We start from the raw sequence: 20,969 nt of genomic DNA on the forward strand, positions 1-20,969 counted from the left end.
TAGAGCTTCCCTCGTGTTCATTCCGCACAGACAGCCCTGCAGCTGCTCTGAGGTATCAGGCCATCTCTGCCCCACCCCACCCCTATGTGACCCAACCCACTCCAGCTGACTCCATCTCAGTGTCCACCCCGGGGAGGGGGGATAGTGTTCTTGCTGGTGTTATGTTCTTTTAAATCCTCTGCATTTCTTCTAAATCACAGCATGAACATACAGTTTCCTTCCTTCCTTCCTGAACTTATTTGAGAGCTGGAGCGCTCACCCACTTGCCAGAAAGAGAGAGGTGGTGGACGGTTTTCCTTTCTCCCTGCGCCCCCCACCCCTGGCTCCCTGCATCCTGAGCACTGAGAAGCTCAGGGTCACGGCCAGATTTGGCCAACTCTAGCTTATGCATGAAATAACAGAACTCTTGCTAATTGGGGAGGAAGCAAAGAAGCAGAGGAGCTTTAAGCTCAAGCTTGATTTTTTTTATATAAACCTCAGCCTATTATTGTGGCGTTTGTGTTTGTTTACACAATACCATCAGTGTGCGTGGCATTTGACAGAATAATATAAGCAAGGGTAACAACAACTATAAAGAGAAGTCTCTGCCCCAAGGAGCGAACAATAACATATCAAGCGTGTTCCGCAGAAATTTTAAAAAATCAGAACGCCACATGGCAGGGTGATTTAGCCGGCCAACTCTCCACATCCAACTCCATAGTAACACTCCATAGTTCCTGGTCCTCCCTGTGCTGTGGGATTTCCATTCCAGCAGTCCTCTCAATCAGGAGCCGCCAAAGGGCAAGCCATGCTAGGCAAGGGAGGTGGACCCATAGAACTACCACCAGAAACCTCTTCTTACACAGACAAAAAAAAAATATTAAAACAGACTACAAGCTATTCATTTGCCAGATTTCTAGGCCATGGTGGGGAAAGAAGACGACAGTGGTGTTCCAATTGAACTGTCCAAGGGGATGCCAAAAAAGCAAACAAAAAGAACATTGTGCATTGTCATGACGACAGGGAAGGGAGTACAGTGGTACCTCGCAAGACGAATGCCTCGCAAGACGAATGCCTCACAAGACGAATGCCTCGCAAGACGAAAGGGTTTTTGGTTTTTTGAGTTGCTTCGCAAGACGAATTTCCCTATGGGCTTGCTTCGCAAGACGAAAACGTCTTGCAAGTTTGTTTCCTTTTTCTTAAAACCGTTAATACAGCTGCGACTTGACTTCGAGGAGCAACTCATAGCACGCGGTGTGGTAGCCTTTTTTGAGGTTTTTGAAGACTTTGGTGATTTTTGAAGCTTTTCCAAAACTTTTCCGAAACCGTGCTTCGCAAGACGAAAAATCCGCAAGACGAAAAAACTCACAGAACGAATTAATTTCGTCTTGCGAGGCACCACTGTATATGCATTTAGGACAGGGGTGGAGGACCTACAGCCCTCCAAAATTTTGTTGGGATTCCAGCTTCCATCAGCCACAGCTAGCACAGCCAATGGGTCAAGAGCGATGGGAACTTTACTTACTTACTTATTGCATTTATATCCCACCTTTTTCTCCAAAGAGCTCAAGGTGGTGTACATGGTTCTCCCCCTCATTTAATCCCCACAACAGCCCTGTGAGGTAGGTTAGGCTGAGTGGCTGTGATTGGTTCAAGGTCACCCAGTAAGGTTCATGACCGCGTTCATGACTTTAACCACTACACCACACTGGTTTTCTGTAATCCTGCAACATCTAGAGGACCACAGGTTCCAACACACGGAATTTTGAAGAAATGAAGTCTTTGGTAGGGAGGATTTTAGTAGATCTGCAGCTTGGCTCATTTTATCTGATCCACCAGAAGAAGCAGTTAGCACTGTTCTATGCATTCAGCTTTCTTCAAAGGGAAAGAATGCTGAAGACAGGAATGATCTCACACACACAGCCTGTGTGGATTGGTTATACTGGTGGCAGGCATGGTAGCAAGCTTTGGGTTCATGCATGCTTCTTCACCACATGGAAAACTTACAATGTTATAGTAAGAACCTGATAATACATGCATAAAGTTTATGCTGGCACAAGCAGGCATGATCTGCTTGTGGGGTGGGGTGAGGGAGAGAAAGCAGCAGATGGATTGCAGAAACCAGGGCTCATTCACATGTGCATAAAAGAGGCATCTAAACATTACTCTCCGATGAGTTTTTTTGCAGCAACAATAAGTCTGTGAGTAGCATCAAGACTAGCACCTCCACTGCAAGTGCAGAGGCTTCCCGTATCTCAAGCCCCAAACACTTTCCTAAGGTCTTTCTATTTTGGCCATCATTAAGCCAGGAGAGAGCCAGGAATTCTGACTGCTGGAGACGTTTGCTAGAGAATTTTCACAGGATATTTAAAGCTCGTAATAATTTTCCATGTGATTCTTTAGTCAGCTGTCTTAGCCGGCAGCAGATTTTTGCTTCTGAATGGTTGTTACCTACACAACGCCCCAAAATACGGGATGCACCAGCGGAGGGCGAGGGCGAACAATTTATAAACATTTTCAAAACGTGCAATGAAAAGCTCCAATAAAAAAAAAAGTTTTGACACGTAACTGATTTTAGAACATACAAATATTCTGCTAACCCCTAAGGATTCAGGATGGTGCAGACTGTGATTTAACGAAACAATTCACAATCGCTGGAAAATTAAAGCAAGATAGGGAGGAGGTGAGATAGGAGAGGACATAAAATGCCTCCTAAAGTGTTAAGAGGATCAGCAAAAGAAGGGATTTCCTGTGTCCCCTTGTGCCCCTCCCAAGTCACATATGGCAAGACCAAAGCTGGACAGGTGCAAAGAGCCCCCCTCAAAATGCGGGGGGGGGGGGGGAGAAGAATAAAGAATGTTTCACTTTTTGATGAAGCTCTGGGCATGAAAAGCACAATGGCCTCCCCCAGCCCCCCCCCCCTGTAATCTTTATTCCAGTGTATCAGGCTAGCGAGTCACTTTTAAGTGGTTATTGGGAATAGGGAATAGCCTTGCTGCTGGGAGGGGACACGGGAATAAATTAACCCATTCGCCAATGCCCTCCTGCAGAATCAGCACCCTTGGGGATGCTAATCTGAGACTAACAAAGGAATCGTGGTGCTGCAGGCAGGGGCAATTCTATGGAGGCAATCCTGTTTAATGAGCTGGAACTAGCCGGCTGTGCATTTGGGGGAGGGGGGGGAGAGGCACAACTAGATGGGATGGGATCCACGTCTGACACCAACCCGGTTTGGATAGCGTTCCTCCAGCCTGGAGAGGTGAGACTTACAAGCTGGCAAGGCACAGTATACGAAAAGCTTTTATCCACTGTGAGAGCTTAATTTGAGTTCGCTAGAGCCTGCTCTTTCTGAAAGAGCTTGGCCACAACTAGCAATAAAGGAAAGAATTATCCAAAAGCACATGCAGAGAGTGTAAAAAGGCACAAGCTTTTTAGAGGAGCAATCTGATCTGGGAGTGCCCACCCTGCCTGCCGTCCAAACGCACCTTTCCGCTTCAGGATCAAACTCTGCCACTGTTGTTAAAACTTTGATGCAGTACCTGGTCTAGACTGGCTGGTCTCACTAAGAATCTACCTCCACCCTAAACTCCGGAGTTGTTTGTGGTGTTTTTTGAAAACTTGAGAAAACCAGTAAGATGTAAATGAATAGATAAAAGTATGGACATTTGTGCAGTGCTTTTAATTATTATTATTTTTAAGAATTAAGCTGAAGAACTGGGAGACATCAGGCTGCAAACTGAAGTACCGTTTGAGGTGCTGATATCACTTGTATGTAAGTCTGCAATTAGAGTTAATATACTGGGCTCACCCCACAGCCAAGGGATGCACCATAAGCTCTCTCTTATTACATCAGTCTTCATCATGAATAACTCTGTTATCAAAAGCACTGGCCAAAGGTATTACTTCCAGCATGCGTACACCTCAGTACCTTTTCCTGTTAGCAGTTACCACTCTTAGCAATTTTCAACCTTTTACTCTGTTAGCAGTTACCACTCTTAGCAATTTTCTAAGTGCTTCACATACATTTTTTCTGTAATCCTTACAATGGTTGTGTATTATCCCCACATTGCATCTAGGATTCTGAAGCTGAGTGAGTATGCAGCAAAGGTAAGATTGGAACTAGCAACTTCCTGATTCACAGCTCACACTCCTACCTGGCCTATGCTACAGCAACTGCCGACATTAAACAGCTGGCACGTTTTAAACTAAAGACGTTAGAAAAACATCGGTGGAATACAGATGTAAACAACGACGCGAGAACCAGCAGGAAGTCACTCTTATTTAACATGTCCGCAGCATGCCTGGAACAACTGAGACCCTGCCCAGAATCTGTCTTGCAAGTAAAAGTTTCTAGCCCTCATGGCTGCATCGGAAAAATAAGGTCGGTAGTACACGTCACTGGAAATGGGGCTGAACTTTCAGAAACAAAAGCTGGAAAAGCCATCCATAGATACTGGGAGAAGGGAATTGTAGGTATATTTGGTGAAAGCGTAAGAGCCCAGCAAGGGAGGAAAGGGAGAAACCCCCAAACTAGTCAAGCTGGCTTAATATTTATTTTGGAAGCTGGGGGTAACTAAAACCTTCAGTCTGGTCTTGTCCAGTTACACAGGACCTGCTCCCCTTCCTCCAACCACAGGGTGCTGTTACTTAGGGGGAGGTCCTAAGAAGTATTCCAGCCATGCAAAGGCCCTGGGAGAAGCATGCAAAAAGGAAAAAAAAGGAAGGAAAGAAAGGAATATATGAACGTGCAAGGAGAAATACCAAGAATTGTTGGGATAGCAACCCCTGTCCTCGGAGAGCCAAGGACTTTTATCACCCACCGCACATTCTCTCCCCGGCTCCTGCGGTGTCTTTTCGTCTTTCATTTTTTCTCCACACATCCCGATCCATTTCAAATACCAGTAGAGTCTTTAAAAAATGAACTGACTATGGAATAGGATATCCCACCCAGCTCCAAAGAACGTATGTTTTGCTTTTTACCTAGACCAAGACTGTGGAAATATTAATTGAGCGTAAGTCCTTAACATTTTAGCTTCTGCACTGTTCACAATGAGGGCCATTTCACACATGAAGGCTGCAATCTTACACATTTACCTAGGAGTAAGCCCCACTAAAGACAATGGGACCTACTTCTGAGTAGATATGCCTAGAGCTGTATTATACACATACACATAATTTATTCAAGAAACTCAGAGAACTTTTGTGGCAGCATATAACTAACTAAATATTCAAACTCAGGGCAGGAGAGGGGAGACCAAGCACAGAAATTTGCATTTCTGAACAGCAGCTGTGTGCAAATTTCACATATTGGGCGGATAATTTGTGGTGGTCCAAGCCTTATTTTGTGGTGCATGCCTTCCGTTCCTTATTCATTTATATGTGTAACTGGCAAGGATTGGCATGGAAGAAACATGCTTAGCCCAAACATGATGTTAAGGCCTAATGTTCGAGACAGTTTCCTTCCTGGTGGTGCAGTTGTGCCACACTCCAAGGTGTATTTTGGACTGCAAACCCCTAGTCCCTCATTCATTTGGAAGTCAATGGACAATTATGGGCATGGGCCAGTGCACTTGAGTTGTGTCAGAATTAAGTGCTGGGTCAGACACAGTGTGCTTCCAGATGACCTGTTTACTGAGCATTCATCCTGATTTGTTTGCAGAGATGTTAAACCACCTAGGGTCAAAGCAAATGTTATTCCACACTTTCCAGTGCATTTTCCTTTCACTTTCCTTATCGCAAAAAAGTCTGATCTTTTGAAGAAGTGTGTTTGATGCTCAAGACTTCCCAATCAACTATACGTGTGCAACCTGAATTTTCTGGTATGTGACTGAATCTCACCTGAAAATCGCAAGAGTCTGGAAACTCTCACGGTGCCCAGGATACCCTAAGGTGGCAGTTTCCAAGCTGGGTTATAGTGTATGATTTGTGGAAGTCCAAAAGCATCTCAAAGACTGTCACCTTTGATTTATGAGAGTACGGAAACAGGTTCTGAGATAATAATAACGATCGGGCATTGACCAGAATTCCCAAATCCCGGGCCAATACCATCTAAAGCATCTAAAATGTCTCACTCAAGCTTTCCTTCTGTTCACAACAGAACCTTTTTTTAATAGAAAAAAAAGGGAGGGAACAGAAACATGTGGGCTTTTAGATTTGTTAAATCAATAAAAGAGAATTTAAAAATTAGCACACTTGAGGGTAATTTTAAAGTTGAATACAGTTGCATTATGAGATATTAGCACATCATAATGGGTATCAAGGTATCAGGGACAATATTGGATATCCATTCACGATACATAGAAGCAAGACTGAATCTTAAGTACAGTCAGGGCTCAATAGGGCTATCCACAGAATCTGTCTTCAGTGCTCACTCTTCATGCGCAACAAAATGTAGTGAACGGGTTCAGATGTGGAAGACTGGATTGTATCACGTAATGCTAAGGGTCAGGGATGGAGATCACAGTTGTGTGTGTACGTAAGAATCACTATGTGAAAAATAATAATCCCCTAAATTAAGGTTACCAAACGTCCCTGTTTCCCGGGGACAGTCCCCAGATTTACAAATCAGTCCCCTGACAAAATCCATCTATTTAGTAGGAAGTTGAAAAGCGTCCCCAGATTCATTGAAAAAAATCTGGTAACCTTACCCTAAGTAGAAAATTAGCATACAGTGGTACCTCGGGTTAAGTACTTAATTCGTTCCAGAGGTCCATTCTTAACCTGAAACTGTTCTTAACCTGAAGCGCCACTTTAGCTAATAGGGCCTCTTGCTGCCACCACTCCGCCACAGCACGATTTCTGTTCTCATCCTGAAGCAAAGTTCTTAACCCGAGGTAATATTTCTGGGTTAGCGGAGTCTGTAACCTGAAGCGTATGTAACCTGAAGTGTATGTAACCTGAGGTACCACTGTAGAAGGAAAGACCCTTTGCCTGATGTGCTTGTTTTCTACATGCAGGGGTAGGAAAAAACAAACAAGAGCACTCAAAATGACATTTCTCCCTGGCAGTCTGAAGTAATACAGTGGGCTGCCAGTCACATTTCTCCTTCCTTTGTTTATCTGCGCTTACCTTATATCACCTTTAGCGCAGAGTGCTTACTTGAGTTGATTTTCCCTACAGGTTTGGGGAGGGGGGAACAATTAGCTGCTTAGCAGAGACCAGAAAACCAACCATTAAAGGAGGGCAAGTGGTTCTATTATCTCCTCCAGCTTTCCCTGCCTTTCTCCAGGGAGCTGCTTGATCCTTTCGCCTCTGAATGTTTCGAAACTTGCCCTGTTTTTTCCACCCGAGAAGGAAATTGTATCTATCTCTCACCTACCCACTCCAATGGGTTGAAACGCAGTGGGGCCGGGAATTTTGAGTGGGGAAAATATGTGGAGGGGAAAGGATTAAGCAGTTCCTTTGCCCCACCCTTTGCTTCACTCTCACCTCAGCCTCCCAAGAGTTTCTTTTGTTTTGTTTTGTTTTAAGAAGTCAGGAAAATAGGGTTGCCATATCCCCATAATTCCCTGGACATATCCGGGAATACTGCAGTCGGCAGCAGTGCCCTGGTGGAAATCAGTAAAATGTCGGGGGAAATCCGGGTGCATGGCAGCCCATGTCGGCCGATTTTTGCTGGTTTTCCATAAAAAACAGTTTTAAGAAGGTGACAACTTCTGTATTTTCACGGTTTGAAATATGGCAACCCTACAGGAAGATGCTACACTTATCTGCTGTGTAGTGTCTGGTCCTTACTGAGGTGATAAAATGATAACCTGAGCCGTACTACTTCGGGCTGTTTGTAGGAAGCTCGCATGACTGAATGTTTCTCCATTAAATAAACATAAATAAACAAATCCCTCCCACATAGCAAAATAGTACGAAACTGAGAGAAAGCCAGGTGTACAGTTTTCTATGTGCAAGGAATTTGGGTCTTCAGTCATCCGACCAGCCCACAGTCTGAAGGGATTCAGTTCAGACACGGGTTTTATTACCTCAGTGAGGCTTTATCAAGTCGCAATGAATGTATAGCGATGTTTCCACAGAGCCAAGCAAAGAGAGAGGGCTACCAAAGATGCTCACAAAACCAAACATGGCTGCCCTGCTGTCATAAGCAGGCCTCAAAAGCACCGCCACACACACATTGCCTTCCACTTCGTTGCTACCCCCCCAAAAATGACAAAAATCCTCCGAAACCACCACTTTCATGTCCGTCAGGCCCTTCCCCGCTGGATCCTGGATGGCATTTTTGTGCCCTGTTCAGACTCACCCGCATTCTCTTTTCCTCACATGTCTCAACAAGCCCAAGTTACAGAGCCTGAGGAACAAGACAAGGCTCTTTGCCTCTGCACAGCTGTCAGCCGTGACACAAGAGGGCTGAGCAGGGAGGGGATGAGGAAGAAAAGCCTTTGTTTCCCCAACTGCCCAATAAAACTATTTTTAAAAATGCAGCAGTCCAGCCACACTTGAAATGCGAGGAACTTTTTCCTGCCTATACAGCCAAAGCTCAGGCCCAGAGTTCAGCATCAGCCGTCGCATTCACACACCAATTATTTCAGTATGAGAGAGAAAGCTGAACTTGATGCGGAAGACTACTATATAAAAGCTTCCACAACGAGCAAAAACAACAAGAGGAACAGTGGTTATATTATTATTGTTATTGTTATTAGTTTATATATTAATTGCACTTTTTAGTCACTTTTTTCAATAAAAGTGTCCAAACACAACTTTAAAACCAAGCATATACGGTAAATACTTGTATCGTGCAAACAGTAAAATAAAATATACCAAATGCAAAATTTACAATGGGTAAGTTAGCACACAACACACTAAGCTAAACCTTGGGTGGAATCTACACACATAAAAAAAAAACCACTGTGAAAATGCTTTTTAAAAAAAACACGTTTTGAAATATACATTGAATTTGGCATAGCTCACTCTTGCCACCTAGTGTCACATTTGTATACTGCACTTTACAATACATTGAAAATGTTTTATTTGCAGCTGTATAGCTGAGTCCTTGGTTTAGTGTGACTGCATGAACATGTGGGCTCCTGGAAATGAGTCTGCAGCTGTTTTTGCTGCCCTGCTACACTAAACTACGCCAAGGTTTGCCTTAACATATCATCCAAACCAGAACTTATGGTTAACTCTCTCCTCGCTATCCACAAGCTGTAGCCAAGGCTTGGATTAGCAGGTCCTGTGAACCAGGGCAGTTAAAACTATAAACAAACACACAAATGTAAAAAAAAAAATGCTTGCATTTAAGAGGAGTTTAGATAAAGCAACCTTGTGTGCACAGTCAACAGTGCATGCAAGATACACCTGTGACAAATTCGCTAGCCCAACCTGTTTTGCATTCTAGAAAACTGAATTCCATTCTAGTTCCAACAAGAGGCTGACCCATTGACCCGTTTCAGATTATTTGTTCTCACCCAAAAAAATCTAGGAGTTTTCACAGGTGGCTCTATGAAGGAGAAGAAGAAAAAAACAGATTTCTTCTCCATGTTCACAAACTGAATGAAGGGACAATACTGATCAAATGTATGTTTGGTTTTCAAACAGCTCTCTCCCACTTTTTGTATTACGTTAACTTGAAGAGACTCACATTCCAGTCCCTGCTCAGCCATGAAGCTCATTTGGTTGGGCCTTGGACCACTCTCTATTTCTCTCAGCCTAATCTAGGTCACAGGACTGTTGTGAGGATAAAATGAGGGAGCTTCATGGAAGAAGAGTAAGATAGGAATATCGCAAAATGTGTTATAAATTTCACGGCAGAGGCATTAGAGACCAAAAAGCATTGTCAGCTTCACTTGAGAAAACCCTTTTATTAACCCATCAGAAACTTGCTGTATTAACACCTGGATTTCATCCCTGGATGAAAGTACAGTGGTACCTCGGGTTACATACGCTTCAGGTTACATACGCTTCGGGTTACAGACTCCGCTAACCCAGAAATAGTACTTCGGGTTAAGAACTTTGCTTCAGGATGAGAACAGAAATTGTGCTCCAGAGGCACGGCGGCAGCAGGAGGCCCCATTAGCTAAAGTGGTGCTTCAGGTTAAGAACAGTTTCAGGTTAAGAACGGACCCCTGGAACGAATTAAGTACTTAACCTGAGGTACCACTGTATTCATACAATACTCGCCTCCTGGTATGGGAGAATGTGATGCTAATGACCAATACCAAAATGTAGGCTTGTGCGTTGTGCACGCTGCTTTATGGAAGTGAGTCGTGGGCAACTTACAACTGCCAGGAGCGGCGCCTCAACGCCTTCCACATGCACTGCGTCAGGAAGATTTTGGACGTCACATGGCAGGACACGGTCTCAGGTAAAGATGCGCTTTCCCAAACCCATATTCCCATGAACCCATGGGTGTGAACCCATATTCACACTCCTGTCTCATCGACACCAACACTGGCTTGGTTACATCCACAGCATGGAAGATGGTAGGATCCCCATTGACATGGTCTACAGGGAAGTGGCTTCAGGCTCCAAGCCCAGAGCAATTCTGCATTACAAATATGTCTGCAAATGAGACTTGAAGGCTGGCTATATTTCCCCCACCCCCTCTATTATATCACATCACCAACACATACTGTGTTACAGACATACATTAGATAATAAGAAAGGAATAGCATAAATATAAGACATATACAGTGGTACCTTGGTTTAAGAACAGCTTAGTTTATGAACAACTTAGATTAAGAACGCTGCAAACCCGGAAGTAGGTGTTTTGGTTTGTGAATCTTGCCTTGGAATAAGAACATGTTTCATTTCCTGTTGAGTGTGTTCCATTTGTAAATTGAGTCCGCCGCTGCTATGGGAAAGCACGCCTTGGTTTAAGAACGCTTTGGTTTAAGAACGGAGTTCCGGAACGGATTATGTTCGTAAACCAAGTACCACTGAATATGTGATTAATAATGGTAACATAACTTATTCCTCTGGTTTATTTAACTCATATATCTTAACTTTTACTCCCACTCTTTCCATAGCTTCCTATTTGCTATCATTTTAACTGTGTTTTCTTATTCTACTAGATTATTTTCATTACCTTACATTCTCTCACATTCCACCTTCTACAGCTGAGTATTTTTTGTCAGTCTGTTATGATTATTTTCTTGCTGTAATATTTTTTCCATATAATTTATATATAATGTCCAGTCTTCTTTTAAACTATTACCATCTTTATTTCTTAATCTATTTGTCATACTGGCTAATTCTATATTCAGTGGTACCAGAGTTTTTGAACGTAATCCGTTCCGGAAGACTGTTCGAGTTCTGAAATGTTCGAAAACCAAAAACTCTGTACGAAAGTCTCAATACAGAAAACTCAATGCGGAAACCACATGGCATGTTTGACTTCTGAGGCGTGTTGGAAAACCGAAGCATTTACTTCCAGGTTTACGGCGTTCAAAAACCCGAAATGTTTGTCAACGAAGACGTTCAAAAACCGAGGTACCACTGTATTCTAAAATTTTAAAATGGCATTCTTCTCTTGATGGTACTGCATCTGTTCTCTACTATTGTGCCGCCAGAATTCTGGCAGCTGTGGTCATTTACATTTGGTTTTTGGGGGGATTTCTGTTATTATTATTCCCAGAAGGAAAGCTTCTGCGTTTTTGGCAAACGTTCTTTAAAACATTTTCTTCAGTTCATTATACACCATCTCCCAGAATTCATTTATTATCCTGCAAGACCACCATGCATGATATAGAGTGCGCCAACTGTTTCTGAAGGCTGGCTATATCAACCCCTTTGTGTGGGAATCCCTTCAGGATGACCAAAGTGCTTGGAGACAGACAGTCAGGTTGTGTATCCACAGCAATGACCAGAGGAGGAATGTCCACTAGGAGGAGCACAGAAAGAAGAAACACCAGGATGCATCTGCAGCAGCACAATTGTAGGCCTTCATCTGCCCCAGCTGCAACAAAACATAGCTCTCCTGTATCGGTTTCTACAGCTACAGCAGACGCTGTAAATCTCCAGCAGTTTGAGTTCACCCCCAGAGGCGCACTCCTCCATTGTCTCCCGAAATAGACAGATGCCAACAACAACAAATGAAATCATTTAGGGTGGATTTTACTTCAAACGATCTAGAAGATTCTGCAAATTCACAACAAGGTGTGGAGCCAATTGTTGGCAGGATATTCACTAGAAGTCTGCTACAGCCATACTCTAGAGCCCATACTGAATCCCTATAGCCAAATACAATTCAAGGAGCTATGTTTTTTTTACTCTTAATAAGAATCAAGCCACAGTTACCCCCGGAAAGCCATCATTTCCCAATACTCAGACTGCCCAGAGAAATTGCTGGGAAAGCACATTTCCTACATCACAAATCTGAATTCTCAACCACACACACTTTGCTGTGGGGATGAGAACAGCAGCGATGTCATAAGCACACTACTGTGTTGTGCTTTGGCATCAATGCCAGATGTGTCACAAATTTCTTCCACATTCAGATGTGCCACTTCAAAACACGATGTTTACCAAAAAAAAGGCCAATTTTGTGTCGCCGCCCCCACTTCCCGCAGTTGCTGTGTGCGATCATCTTCTGTAGCAATACAAACTACAGTGGAAATCTTAAAAGAAACAAAACCACAGCTGTCCTCCAGCAACAAAACTAGCCCTAACAACTGGTTATTGACCAAAATGTGTATGTGCAGAGAGAGAGAGAGAGAGAGAGCCCTGATTCCTCACTTTGCGTGGGAATGGAGACAACTCTTGCAGCAGGTAACAAGCAGCCAAGGGAGATTCCCAACAGCTCTGAAAACCACTTTGTGTGGAAGAGGCATACTAACTGCACAAAATCCCATCCAATATTTTAGATTATTTAGCAGGTGCACTTCTAGCTTTCTACTGAGACAGAGGAACTACAGGAGACAGCAGGGTGTGATGTGAGGGAGGATTTAAGGTATGGTGATTGGACTTAATTTTGAGACAGGGCTTAAGGCTGAGCCAGAAAACTTGTTTTCAGTGCTAGAGGGCTCGGCTCCAGATACAGGAAGCAAGAATTATGGAAAAAATGCATTCAAAGTACATGCAAAGTGTCTTCCCTTCATCACTAAATAACCATAATTAGCAACACACATCATTCATAAGAAAAGGGGGTTTCCAAGTTAGGAGGAATAACATAACTGCAAAACTGAGCAGGGTGGGGAAGGAGCTTAACTTGGAGGTCGAATACATGCTTTGTGCATGCAGAAAGTCTCGGATTCACTTCCTGGCCTTTTCAGGAAAGACCTCCTTCCTGATTCTCTGTTTTCTGAAACCCTAGAGAATCTCTGTCAGTCAGTAAAGACAAGAGGTTCCCACACTGTGGTTCATGGACCACCAACAGTCTGCGGGTTTCATTCAGGCCATCTGTGGCACATCTCTGGATTTCTGGCTAAAGATGGGAGATGGTCCATCCATTGAATTAAATATTCATGTTGACTATTAATTGCATTTTCATTGCTTCTTTTATTTCTTATATTGCATTTTATTGCATTGCACTTTGAATTTCAAGGAATTCAAAGTGTATTGCAATAAAACACAATGTATAAAAAGCAATAAAAAATATAATTGAAAATAATACAGCATCTAGCACAGTGCACTGCAATTGCAACCACATGGAGAAAAACCATTAAGTGGCCTGCCAAGAACCAAATCAATTTCCAAGTGGTCCCTGGGAGGGAAGTACTGATATAGAAAATAGTGAGCTAGATGGAGCAATTGCCCGACTTGGTATAAGGCAACTTGCTATGTTCATTCTTTCCTTAGTCAATAGCTGTGTTTGCAGGTCACCGAACATATCCTAGCTACTGTGAATGGGCATCATGTCGGGACTCACAGCCTGCTCACACTCACTCCCTTCGCGCAAGCAAATGAAACTAACCAAGAAAAGCTAGCTTATCACGAGACATGGAAACCCAAAATCCCTAGTTCGTTGCTCTCAAACAAGCCAGGATTCATAAGCCAATTTCAAGCCCTGGTTTACGATTTCGGTTTGTTTGGGAACAACTAATCAGGATGCTGCTTTTGCATGTCACATAAATAAGCTAGTTCTTCACGGTTAGTCTTACGCACTTGCACAAAAGGGTGAACAAATGGGCTGCATACACTGACATGCTGCTCTTTCACACTGAGCCAGAATGAGCCAGGAGTCCTGGCTTACTGTGATGTGCACATAGGGCCATTTCCCTTATTTGTCATATTTAATTTTTAAAAGTTGAAGCATGGGAAGTGTGGAAAGGGAATTGAAGCCAAATATTCTGTTGCCCGTCACTTTCAGGATTGAGGGCGGTGGAACCACAACTCTGGAGATGGTGGAAATAACAACAACAACAACAACAACAATAATAATAATAATAATACCACCACCACCACCCATCTGGCTGAGTTGCCCCAGCCACTCTCTAGCTACAGAGACACTAAAGCCATTTGATTTCACTCAGATGTATCACTGAAGCTGGAACCAAATATCCAACCATTAAAAAAACACCCCCTCCTTCAATCTGGAATGCGCCCTGCAATCCTCCCCTAACTAAAAGAGAAAGCAGGAGGTGAAACACTGAAAGAGGTGGGGTTCTCTTTCACCTACAAAATAGTTATTAACAGCTTGAAACGCAGAAAAAGGTCAGGCAGTGTTCATCAGGGCAAATTCTACACGCAAGAACGCCGGAGCAGCTGGACTCCTTCCAACATACTTGGGAGTTTTGCACAGGAGCGCCCTAAATAGACAGTCATGCCGAGAGAAAGCAGAAATTTCCCAGAATGCAACTCCCATCATCAGGCTACTCTGCCTCGTATACACAAACACACACACACACACAGAAACAGACACCGTTCTCTCGGGAGCTTCCCCATGGACTGCAGAGCCCTCTGCTGATTCAAAGCAGCAAACTCCTGGAACCAGGGGGAGAAACCAAGGGAGCCTATAAACTGATTCAGATTCCATGTTTATAGTGCAACAATTGAATGTCGGTTTGCTCATTTGTTTCCCCTTCAACAACAAGATGTTTGTCGCTTTTATGGATATAACACTTTCCTACAAATCTACACTGCTGCTGTCGCCCAGGATAGCTGTGATCTGGAACGTTGCCTGTAACCAGTGTTCGAAATTCCCATTGTTCTAGGCGCATTTTGTTAATGGGGAATTTCATTATAGCATGAGCAGTTTCTGAGCTCTGGGCGTAGTACTGAGCCTACGATTTTATATTAAAACTGCAGAGTGGAAGGAAAGGAGGGCCTTTTTCTTCCTCCCCACTTCCAACTACTCCCTGAAGACTGGAGAAGAGACCCTCTTAAGAATATTAGGAGGGTGGGCAGGGGAAGGACTAGACCATGTGAAAAGTGTTCAATCAGTTTCAGCTTTGTATTCTTGCTATAAAAAATTGTGCCTAGACATTGTTGTTACGCCCATAACCTAGGTTCAAGGTACCATTTAGCTCCTAGCTTTTATATCCCTGTTTCTAACACTGCCTGTAATATGGCTGTCACGTTGTGCCATCGGTACCTATTGGATAACACCCCCTTGATAATGTGCAATAAAATTGCCCATACCCCATGACCACTCCTTGTTGTGACCCAAAGCCTGTAGCCAACCTACAAAGAGAGACCTACTGAGGACTCCCAGGTGAGGACTAGCCTAGTAAGCTACCTAGGACCAGGGCTTTTTTTCCCCCAGCCAGAACCCCTCAGGTGGGCACTATTGCTATCCTAAGACAAGGGAGCTGTTCGTGGTGAGTTCCGGCACCTCTTTTTCTAGAAAAATAGCACTGTCCATGACTATGTGTTTTCAGGCATCAGAGCTGTCTTCATACACTCAAGAGCTGTGAAATATCACCCCCTGTGTGAAGTCTTCAAATTGTCCAGGTCTTGGCCTTCTGCCCTTCCTTGGTCAACACAGAAATATCTACTGTCTGCTGTACTTCTGGCTCCAGCTCCAAGTATCATGTTCCAGGAAGTGGTGGCTGGTGCGAATTGGGACTTGCAGAAGGTAGGGAGACCCAACAAGGGGTGATGCCAGAGCTGGCTGAGAGTAAGCTGAGGTTGGTGGGGCAGGGTCCCACTCACTTTAATAGACCAACCTTGCTGGAGGGCCAGCAAGAAACAGCAGGATCCTGAGCTGGGAAACGCTGATCTTTGGTCTTGATTTAGGTACAGATGCCCATATCCCTGAATCTGGCCCTGACAAACAGAGAGCAGGTAAGCTATCCAGAAAGTTGCCTGCAAAACACGTAGCCCCAGATGACTCAAAACAGTGAGTCAAGTCATGTATATCAAATTAATGCGCAAGAGAATTAATCTCCAGGCCCAAATATTTTTTTAAAAATCCAAAGTTGCTTGTGAGTATCCTTCCACTGAGTCATCCCAAAGGAAAACCTGGTACAGAGGTGCAATTCCACACTTCCTGTTTATATCTGTGGGTAGTTTCTAACACCTCCAGATGAAAGAGGGAGTGGAGGGAGGAAAACCCTGATCATAACAGAGGAAACTCTCCCCCGGCTGCAGTTATTCAGCACAGAGGCATCAAAATATAACCTGATGCGGCTGGAGCTTTGGAAAGTTCTCACGGCACAATCTCAACAGATCACATTTTATATATCTGTAAAAGCCAGCATTGCATCACACTATTAAATTCTGCTGGCTGCACTAAAATGGGGCTGTCCAGAGATACGGAGGTAGGGGCCGTAGAGATTTCTACCATTTCAAAGGGGTCCAAGTGCAATCCTTTATAATATCCTATAAAACTGAATGGCTGTCATTCACTCTGGGGAGAGTGGGCAGGGACAATATTGCAGTGGGGACAAAACTCAGCGCCCCCGACACTGCACGGGATGTCCCAGTCACAAACACTTCCCACTAGGCAGAAGGACGCTTAATGCCCTTTTCACCTTTTCTTTCTGAACGTAGAACCAAGGTTGCAAAAGTAGGGGATAAAATCTTTCTGGAAAAACACCCCTAAAAAAAGAAGACGCAAAACCAGAATTCCGTTTGGCAGGAGCACAGCTTCTGGTCTGGAAAAAGGCATAGAGGCTGCACGTTAAACCACTGATTCTCACTTGCAGAGGAGAACCTCATTTTCCAACAAGCTCAAGAACAGGCGAAGGATCACTCTTCAGTTCATTTGCATGTACGGATGGGGAAAATTCCCCAACACTAAGACTTTCGGAGTGGGAGGCAATCTATCAGTTCCTTCCTCCACATCTTAGGACACTGCTGGTTTTCACCCGGTTTCACAACTTGAAGGGATGATGCCTAACCTCACACCAAACACCACCCACACTTTAAATTCTTCATCATCATTTATAATAATAATTTTATTATTTATACCCTGCCCATCTGGCTGGGTTTCCCCAGTCACTCTGGGCGGCTTACAGAATATACTATAAAACATAATAAAGCATCATTAGATGAAATTCTTTTCTATGTGCCTCCTCTATATGAGGCAAGGCAGACACCAGCAAGGGGCTTTTGGCTAATGTGCCCCAGCTACCAAAGGGGAATCTCGCCTGGTGCCTGCACTATGATCCTTCGCATGCCAGGAAAAGACCTTTTAAGAATTACACCGGCTGCTTTGTCTGCCACGGTGCTTCATTTGCCCTACTGTATTTATTATTATTATACCTGAAAGTGAGAGCCAGTGTGGTGTAGTGGTTAAGAGCGGTAGTCTCGTAATCTGGGGAACCGGGTTCGCGTCTCCGCTCCTCCACATGCAGCTGCTGGGTGATCTTGGGCCAGTCACACTTCTTTGAAGTCTCTCAGCCCCACTCACCTCACAGAGTGTTTGTTGTGGAGGAAGGGAAAGGAGAATGTTAGCCGCTTTGAGACTCCTTCTCCGTGAAAGGCGGGATATCAAATCCAAACTACTACTACTACTACTACTATTATTATTATTATTATTATTTATACCCCACCCATCTGACTGGGTTTCCCCAGCCACTCGGGGCAGCTTCCAACAAAATATTAAAATACAGTGGTATTTCCCTAAACAGGGCTACCTTCAGATGTCTTTTAAAAGTAAGATAATTGCTTATTTCCTTGACATCTGATGGGAGGGTGTTTCACACGGTGGGCACCACTACTGAGAAGGCCCTCTGCCTGGTTCCCTGTAACTTGGCTTCTCACAGTGAGGGACCTGCCAGAAGGCCCTCGGAGCTGGACCTCAGTGTTCGGGCTGAACGACGGGGGTGGAGACGCTCCTTCAGGTATAATGGACCAAGGCCGTTTAGGGCTTTAAAGGTCAGCACCAACACTTTGAATTGTGCTCAGAAACGTACTGGGAGCCAATGTGGATCTTTCAAGACCGATGTTATGTGGTCTCGGTGGCTGCTCCCTGTCACTAATACATTTCAAGTCACTGTGAAATGAGGAAAGGAATAAACAACAACAGGGATGACTTCCAATTCAGCCATTAATACTGATGAAATTAATATTGATATTTTTTAAAAAAAATCCTTGGGGTCCTTTAAGAGAGCCCAACATGCTTTTTAAAAAAATCTTATCTGCTGTAGAAGGCACCAAGACTGCTAGCATTTCCCCACCCCACTGAGAGAACAAAAGATAAATCCTGTCCCTAAGGACCAGCTGTTGTTGTGTTATACACTGTTAGCCGCTCCTGCTGCCCAGCCGCCTGCCCCAGTGGTTCAGGGACAAACCTCACAGCAAGCCACTCCAAGCACACATCCTGTCCTGACATCTGCAGCTGGCCCATTTGGCAGCAGAAGGACATGCGCTGACCTCCTGGCACAAAAGTCGAAGGGGCTGGTAGAGGTGACGTCACACTCCAAAGACAGTGGAGAGAGAGGCAGAGAAGAGATGAGAACATAACAGGAGGAATGGTGATCCAGAAATTACCGTATTTTTCCGTGTATAAGACTAGGTTTTTCCTGATATATTAATTTTAAAAATTGGGGGTCATCTTATACATGGAAAGTACAGAGTGGGGACGGCATATTGGTTGCTGCTGCCAGCAGGATATTGTCAGCGGCGGCTGTGCGGCTGATTGGTGGCTGCGGCAAGGGCTGCTGTGGATTGGCTGTTGTTGCCTCTTGGGCTTGCCGATCAGAAGGTCAGCGGTTCGAATCCCTGTGACGGGGTGAGCTCCCGTTGCTCAGTCCCAGCTCCTGCCAACCTAGCAGTTCGAAAGCCCACGGGAAAAAGTGCAAGTAGATAAATAGGTACCGCTCCGGCGGGAAGGTAAACGGCATTTCCGTGCGCTGCTCTGGTTTCAGTGTTCTGTTGCGCCAGAAGCGGCTTAATTATGCTGGCCACATGACCCAGGAAAACTGTCTGCGGACAAACGCCGGCTCCCTCGGCCTGTAAAGCGAGATGAGCGCTGCAACCCCAGAGTCATCTGCAACTGGACTTAACTGCCAGGGGTCCTTTACCTTTTACCTTTGGGGGCTTCTGGCGGTGAGCAGGCATACAATTGTTGGCTTCTGCGCTTGTTGCCTGCGTTGTGCTGGTGGGTGAACGATTTTCAGCAAACCCCCCCCCCCAAGAAGCTCAACAACTCTGGGCAATCTTAATTTTGAATCCCCCAAAATAGGGGGCTTCTTATACACGGGCTCGTGTATAAGAAAAATACGGTAATCCCCACCAGGGGATGACTCTCATGGTGTGCAAACTGGGGGCCTCTTTAGAACAAGAGTGTGCTGCCAATCTGCCATCCCTAAATTGTACCTCAAGTCTGCCATATTAGGTGTGGTTTTTCGGTGCACGTCCCACTGGGTCATGCCGCCTTACTGGCTGAGTCCTGTTGGTACAGTTGCTAAGAAAGAACCCAAATGCTCACCAAGGACTTAAAACATTTTAAATGCATCACAGGACACGCGTCCGCATATATCCCAGCACAGGAGAAAATATTGCTTACACAAATTTACCAGTAACTGGGGAAAATCAACTTCAGATACTCCGATGTGAGTTCTCCCTCATGCCCTCACATCCAGGAATTCCTATCTTGGGTGGGAGGAAGAATTGCTTTCCCCGTATAAGGCCCGGGATTCAGCTGATGTTACAACCAAAGCTTTATCTTGCCAGAAAATCCTATTAAAATCTCATTTTTCTGACCTTAATCTTGCGTAATGTTCTGGGAAGGATTAGGTTTGGCAATCTCCCTGTCTCTTCTCTCTCATTTTTTCCCTTTTTCCTCCACATCTATCCTTCCCTGTAGCCTAGTCCTTTCTGTTGAGTTCCTATGCTCCTTTCCGCAGGTGCTTTTCATTTAAAATTGATTCCCAATCTGATAAATGCAATAGGTGGCAAAACCAAGTGATACATTGAGAAGCTGCAGCAAAGTAGTCAAAGAAACTCTGGTTCCAAAAATCAGATTGCCCCCTTGTGGAAACCTTCGAATTTCAGCTTTCTCATATATATATATATATATATATATATATATATATATATATATATATATATATGCAGGTTTTGGTGTCTTCGGGTGTCTTCCCGTGTAAGAGTTTGGGTGTCTAGGCGACGTTTCGACGAGGTCTCACTCGTCATCTTCAGGCTGGTGCTTTCGGCTTCTTGTTACTGGAACAGAGCTCTGTTCCAGTAACAAGAAGCCGAAAGCACCAGCCTGAAGATGACGAGTGAGACCTCGTTGAAACGTCGCCTAGACACCCAAACTCTTACACGGGAAGACACCCGAAGACACCAAAACCTGCATTCCTGTACCCGTGAAAATCTACGAAACCTCTATATATATATATATATATATATATATATATATATATATATATATATATATATTACTTTGCAAAAATATAATTCTTTCAAAACCTCACTATATATGGACAGCATGTATACTACACTACAGTGGTACATCGGGTTAAGAACTTAATTCGTTCCGAAGGTCTGTTCTTAACCTGAAACCGTTTTTAACCTGAAGCACCACTTTAGCTAATGGGGCCTCTTGCTGCTGCCGCGACACCAGAGCACGATTTCTGTTCTCATCCTGAAGGAAAGTTCTTAACCCAAGATAATATTTCTGGTTTAGCAGAGTCTGTAACCTGAAGCGTATG

The 20,969-nt window shown here is 44.2% G+C and overlaps 1 protein-coding gene across 3 annotated transcripts in view; it reads right to left on the reverse strand.

The window, feature by feature from the left end:
• Nucleotides 1-20,969, reverse strand: part of ARHGAP23 (Rho GTPase activating protein 23) — a 171,602-nt gene that overhangs the window by 91,855 nt on the left and 58,778 nt on the right. The gene's annotated exons all lie outside the window — the stretch shown is intronic.

The sequence above is a fragment of the Podarcis liolepis genome, assembly GCF_965112155.1.
Source record: "Podarcis liolepis genome assembly, chromosome: 13".
NCBI classification, from domain to species: Eukaryota; Metazoa; Chordata; class Lepidosauria; order Squamata; family Lacertidae; genus Podarcis; species Podarcis liolepis.